General features: G+C 38.4%; 1 protein-coding gene and 1 pseudogene across 1 annotated transcript in view; one reads left to right on the plus strand and one right to left on the minus strand.

Annotated features, from left to right (window-relative positions):
* Window positions 1–7099, plus strand: part of Agbl4 (ATP/GTP binding protein like 4) — a 1571060-nt gene that overhangs the window by 1267636 nt on the left and 296325 nt on the right. The window lies entirely within an intron of this gene.
* Window positions 3911–7099, minus strand: part of LOC105743223 — a 4620-nt pseudogene continuing 1431 nt past the window's right edge.

A 7099-nucleotide genomic window follows, 5' to 3' on the forward strand; every position in this document is an offset into this window, starting at 1 on the left:
CGTTTCAGCAAGTATGTTTTTTGGAAAGATAGTCTTAGTCATTTGAGGGATATTAGAGCAAAAGGTTAGTATCACAAAATTATTGAACCATAGAATGTCAGTGATGGAAAATATGCAAGATTGATTTTCTAGTTTTTAGGTTCCTATTATTTTCTTGAGGAGCCTTGGGAAGTTCTCTGATGGATGAATGAAATTTTCCAGCTCAAGAATGAAAGGTTTCAAAATTATTTGTAGTGGAACCTGGGAAAGTATCTGGGTTACTTCTCCTCTACCCCTTTTTCATCTGTTATTTTGCCTAAAAACATCTAAATCCAGTATCTTTTTTTCATATTCACTATCATTGTCTACCTCTAAAATACCATCATCTTTCATATGAACTATTATTTTTATTTTTAAGAGAACAAATAGTAAAAAAATATAAACAATACAGAATTTTACTAAATAAAACAATAAAAATTCAAGAATGGATCTTATATTGCATATTGTCTTTAAATTAGTTGTTCAGATTACCAGATATAAGCATGCAAAATTGCAATAACCTAGCTGGTCTCCCTGAACCCACTGGTCAAATAGCACATATGCTCCTCTGTGTACCCCTTTTCTATCCTTAGTAGCTTAAATATTTTCATTGATTCATCAAGAATTTTATTTTAATTAATTAATTCTGGTACTGCGAATCAAACTTGTAATCTCAGCTTTCCAGGCAGGCACTGTGCCCCTGAGCTATATCCCTGACCTATACCAAAAATTTTAGGATAAACTCTTCAGCCTCTGCTCACATCCTTTCCTGGCCCTAAGATTCTTTCTTAGTGTCTTCCAATTCCTAAGAATTGGATTGATTCTCCATAATAGTAGATTTTTGAACATAGTATCCCTGTGCCTGTATCTGTGTTGATCCCCAAATTTCTTCTTTGGAGGACCTAAAAACACTGCCCTTGTTGAAAAGTTTTAGGGTCTTAAAGTTGTATCTATATGTAGCAAGCTGATCATTATTAGATTATGTTTTGATTATTTATTGAGAATTGATGGGAGTCATTTAAATGGTGTACTCTTGTATGTATGTGTAAGGCCCTGGATACAATCTCCAGAACTGCAAGAAAAAATTATGAACCTCTGAGCTATCCTTTTGTGTTTCCAGTTTCTGTGATGTTCTTTCTACTTTCTTTTTTCTTTTCTTTTTTTTTTTTTTAATTTATTTATTTATTTTGTATGTGTGTGGCCAGTTCAGCCCACCAGGGGGCGGGGCTGGCCGGCATGTGGTGCTGGGGATTGAACCGTGGTCCCTGTGCTTTTGCTTAGCTTAGCTTGTTCTAAGTAGGTGCTTTAGACCACTGAGCCATCTCACCAGCCCCTTTCTACTTTCTTAACCCTAGTACTGCATAACATCATTCGTATCCTATCTCAAGCTTCTTTCCTCTGGGAAACCTTCATTAAACCCATAATCCCAGCCAGATTGCTATAATGTAAGCACTTCACAAAACGTATGTCAGGGTGTAATAGTGTCATGCATGTGATATTTAAGGAGTATCTGCCTCTCACACTTGCTTAGTTCTAGGAGGGTAGAGATTTTGCTTGTCATTAGATCTCAATATCTGACATTGTCTCAGACACTTAGAAAGTGTTTAATCTGTTGTGTAAATGGATAAATTGGAGCACTATATCTTTGAGAGGATTTTTTTTCAAAATTTTATTGATAAACAGATAGCAATGAAACAGTTTCAAATCAAATCAGAAGTACAGATTCAACAAATAACACACTGCATATATTCTTCTTAGTGGTTAATTGCTGTACAAGATGCGGACTTGAGATCCTATTTATAAACACCATTAGAACAAATCATTCTATTCATTAAGAGAATGCAACTATATATCTATCCCAACCACTTTGAATACACAGATACAAAATGGACATTCATCTGTATACCCCTTTTCTCCTAAGTTCCGTTATTGAGTATTATAGGTGTGTAAACTCAGCAAAATATTCTAAAAGAGGATTTTAAGAGGTATTTGAGTAGAGAAAATTGGCCCTGTAGTACCAAGCCTCACAGAATAAGGTCCAATGTGTAAAGTCCTTTAGTAGCCTAGAATCATGCTTACAAGTTTACATTTTTGAAGAACTCTTTCAATTCAGAGCATTTATGTTTTTTTAACACATTCATAATGTATCATTCATGGAGGAACCCTGGGGTCCATAATTGGCAACTATATTTTTATTATAATAAGCATTTATTTGAAACCTTTATTACTACAAAGCCTGGTTATAAGAATAAATCACAAGACTGGGCCAGCCACCACTAGCACTTTTGTTCTGGGGAAAGACTTGTCACTTTGAATGCTTAATATGCATCAAGTGAAGAATTTATGGTTTTGTGAAAGTATTTGCTCAAGGATGACAAAACAATAAAATCTTACTCTTAAATTCCTCTTAAAAATGGAGTTTTTCCCTAGACTTCCTTTGTCTCCTCAAGTTGTAATACCAAACTGCCATAGACTGAATCACTTAAAAAATAAAACAAAATAAAAAATATCTTACACTTCTGGAGATCAGGAAGTCTTTAGATTTTTAAATCAAGACAGCATCAGATTCCATGCCTGGTGGAGCTCCTCTTCCTGGCTTGGGTATTGCTCCTCTCTTTTTATGTCATCCCATGGTGGAAAGAAGACTCTAGTCTCTCTTCCTTTTCTTACCAGTACACTGATACCATCATGAGAACTGGACCCAGGACTTCATCTAAAACTAATTATCTTCAAAGAGCTCTGCCCACAAACAGTACCACATTAAGTGTCAGGGTTGCAACATTTTAGGGTGTCAGTGATATTCAATTCTTAGTATTCTATTCCTGCTTCCCTCAAATTTTTATTCTTTTCTCATGGAAAATACTTTCATTTCATTTCAACAGTCCCAAATAGCTCCACTCATTCCAGCATCAACTCTAATGTTGAAAATCCAAAGTCTCATTAAAAAAATCATCTAAATCAGATATGGATGAGACTTAAAGGTATGACTTATCTTGAGGCAGAATTTCACTCCAGCGGCGAACCTATAGAACAAGACAAGCATTCCAATTCCAAAAGGGAGACATTGGAAAGAAGAAAGAAAGGTGTTGTCTCAGTTACTTTTCTCTTATTCCTGGGACAAAACACCTAACTCCCAAAATTAAGTGAAAAAAAGGTTTATTTAGTTCACAGTTTATGGAAGTTTTAGTCCACACTCAGCTGACTCCAGGGCAGAGTGACACATGGAAGAGGTCAGCAGTTCATTGAAGGGGAAAAACAGCAAAAAGCAAGAAGGAAAAGCAGCTGCTGCAGCAATTAACAAGCCTCTCTCCCTTCCCCCTACTGTATTCAGGGCATCCACCCCAGGGCAAGTGCAGCACTCACACCGATAATCCCAGAATTGGATCATGAATTAATGACAAACTCTAGAAGTCTGCCCCAATGACTGCATGAGGCTTTGGGGGGACAACTAGACACAAGCCATAATAGGTGTGATGGATCTCAAGTTCAAAACCCACCAAGGCAAACTCCATTAGCTATTAAAGCTAGAAAACAACCTTTATTGCTCTAATGCTCTATCTTTCAGGCTGACTGTGGTGGCAGCATTACCCCCATAACTAAATGGGTTAGCTCCACTTTTCAGCTCCACACATTAACACACACACACACACACACACACACACACACACACACACACACATTACCTGAAAAGTTACTGCCTTTGGTGTATATGATGTAAGTATCCTCACCTGCCAAGACCAGAGAGGTAACACCTTAAAACTGAGGATGAATGAATGCTTCTTTTTTTTTTTAACTGTCTTCCCAGAAGTCATTTGTTAACAAATTAATTGATTTCTAAGAGTCCAAAATGTTCCATGAGCAGTATCCCTGATCTAGACAGGGATCCAGCTTCTTAAGCCTCCAACTCAAATTCGAAGTACTGTGGGTCAAAGTAATGGATGAGGACATAACCATCTTCTCCACTGCTGCTGTAACTCTTGCCATCAGGATGGAAGGTAACACTGTTAATAGGTCCAAAATGGCCCTTGACTCTTCCAAACTCTTCTTCAAAGGCCAAATGGAAGAACCTGACCTCAAGCTTGCCAATCCTTGTGGAGGTTGTGGTTACATCCATGGAATCCTGACCACTGCCCAGTACCACATGCTTATAGTTGAGAGAAAAAGTAGATGAGTTGACAGGATGCTTTGTCCAGAAAGTCCTTTGATGTTCAAGGGACGTGGAGTCAAAGAGCTTGGCTGTGTTGTCCTTGTATGCAGTGACGAACATGGTCATATCCCTGATAACTGGATGTCGTTGATCTGCCGGGAGTGTTCCTTAACGCTTACCAATACCTCTCCAGACATGGCACTGTACTGGTTGAGCTTTCCACTCTCATGGCCTGCAATGATGCATTCTCCCAGGGGTCCCCACACAGCACTGGTGATTTGGAGTCATTGCAAGGGATCTTCATGTAGGGCTCATTGCTGTCAATCTGGCTTGGATCCCACAAGTCAAAGAAGCTCACAGAGCACTGGTAGCCCATTTCTTCTGGTCAGTGGAAAACATGATGATGTTTTTTCCTATGTCAAAAACCACAGGTTCAGACAGCTGAGCTGGTCTTGAGGAGGGCCAGTTGCTTCCCTGTTTCATAGTCCCAGAGATGACAGCTACCATTAGCTGCGCCAGTGAGGACATGCTTGGTGTCCCAGTCAGTGTCCACGCACCACACACTTCCAGTATGGCCTATGTAAGTGCCCAGCCTCTCACCATTCACAGAGTACCATACATTAACAATGGGATCTTTAGCCACAGTGAAGAGGAGGTCTCCCTCTTGGTTATACTTAATCTGTGTAATGGACCACTCGTAGCCCTCTAGCAGTATTCCTGGTGGTCATGAGAGAAGTTGAATGCTTTTCTTTGTCCTATGGTCAAAGTGGCAGCCTTAATGGCCTGTGCATCAGCATCCTTCTTCTCTTTTCTTGAAACATGGCACATATTTTTAAGCGAATAGCTCTATGTTTCAGTCTCATAGAATAAAAAGCAACAATCATCCTTCCCACTTTTTTAATGTCATATAGTCCCAGCTGGCAGTATTTCTGTTGGTATAATCCCAACTTTTTCTACTTATTGCTGATTAAATTAAATTCATAAGCTATACTCATCATTTCTTTATTGGGTGGTAATCCAGCTACCTCCTTATTGACATATGGAAATGTTGAAGATTTTTCCAAATCTTTAATTTCTTGAGTCCTTTTTGTGCTTAACAACTTATTTTTCTATTCATCTATTCTTCTCACAATTTATTACAAGTAATCAGGAGGAATCAGACCACTACCTCAATACTTTGCTTAGAAATCTTCAGTAAATATCTAATTAAATTGCTCCTAAGCTTTAATCTTCCCTCAAAGTACTAGAATTGCATTTTTTGAGACTATTATGACTACCTTTTTCTCAGTTTCCAATATGTTCCTGATCTCCAGCTAAGACTTCACCAGAATTCCTTTAAATTTTCAAATCTATAGTATGAACCTCAAAACTCTTCCAGCCTCCTCCCATTAACCAACTCCAAAGCCTTTTGGTGTTTTAAAATATTGGGTATGCTAACATCCTACCATAATACCAAACTACCTGTACTTGTCATGATTCTCTAGAGAAACAGAACTATAGCATGTATGTATGTATGAACCTATTTATAATACATAGAGCTGTATCTTTATATCCCTTATAAAAGATACTTATTATACAGAAGTTGGGCCCTATGGTTATGGAAGCAGAGATATTTCATGATCTACTTCGGCAAACTGGCGCCCCAAGAAATTTGATGGTATATTTCCAGCCTGAGACTAAAGGCTTGAGAATCAGGAGAGCGGATGGTATAAGTCCCAGTCTAAAGGAGGAAGGATTGGGTTTCATTTTAAGCAGTCAGGCAGACATAGAGAAATTTCTCTTCACCTGCATTTGAATTCTACTCATATGCCCTGTAGATTGGGTGATGCCCATTCCCATTAGGAAGAGCGATTTACTTTATTCATCTTCTTTATTCAGAAACCATGTAACACAAAATACACTCACAGATATATCCTGAAATAATGTTTAGCAAATATTGGGCTATTCTATGCTCCAGATTAATTGACACATAAAGTTAACCTTAATGGTCACTTTCATTTTGTTTGCAAAATTTTGAGTTCTTTTCAGGGCCAGGTTCTGGGCTAGGTGTGGCAAAACCAGGAATACTAAGGCATAGATCTCAAGGTGCTCACAGTCCAAGGAATTGCTGTCCATTAAGGGAAAACAGACAAGAGCAAACTGAGTGCACTAAGTAATCTGTGTTCTTCCCTGAGATGGAGTGTGGACTGTGCAGAATCCATATTGCTATTTGTGCAATCTGCTGAACTACTAGGATATTACTTGTGTGACTGTGGGTATACGAGTACCTTCTAAAAGCAGCAAGCATCTCCTTCTGTAAGCGCTAGTGAGCTGATACACTTCCAGGAAATAAAACCTAAGTCTTTTGCGCTTTGCACTCTCGTTTGCCATACCAAGAACTGTGAGGAGCAAGATTCGTACTAGACACTCACGGATTCTTGGTCCAATTATTCCCCTTTTAATTTATGCAAGAATGCAATGGCTTAATATTTCAGATGCATTTTTCTTCATTTATTAAGTGTGAACAATAACAATCCTCAGATTCTTGAGACAATCAACTAGGACAGTGAGGGAAAACTTTTTAAGCTTTCAGTGACACAAACAAGCCACTGCAGCATGTGTGCCATAGGTTTTCCAGTGCAGAAGTGGGATAAAGAGTCAATGTTTTCCTAACATATTACCTGCTGAAGTAGACTTTTAGTGAAGAGGAATCTTTCTCACCTCCCTACCCTTGTCCTGACTCTTCATTCTTGAGTTGTTGCCTCTGATCACTGTCAAAACAAATACTTTCTTGCAGAGATAGAGCAAGCCTCACTCAGCAAAAATAGATTGCTTTGCACAACATGGGCTTATTCATTCAAGGGATGTTTGTTGTGTGTCTATCATGTGTAAAAGCATAGGTTTCATTGTAACTAAAAGATTTACCCAACTCATATCAAATTCTTGCTCAACCCT

Source organism: Octodon degus, unplaced genomic scaffold (genome assembly GCF_000260255.1).
Source record: "Octodon degus isolate 3935 unplaced genomic scaffold, OctDeg1.0 scaffold00107, whole genome shotgun sequence".
Taxonomy (NCBI): Eukaryota; Metazoa; Chordata; class Mammalia; order Rodentia; family Octodontidae; genus Octodon; species Octodon degus.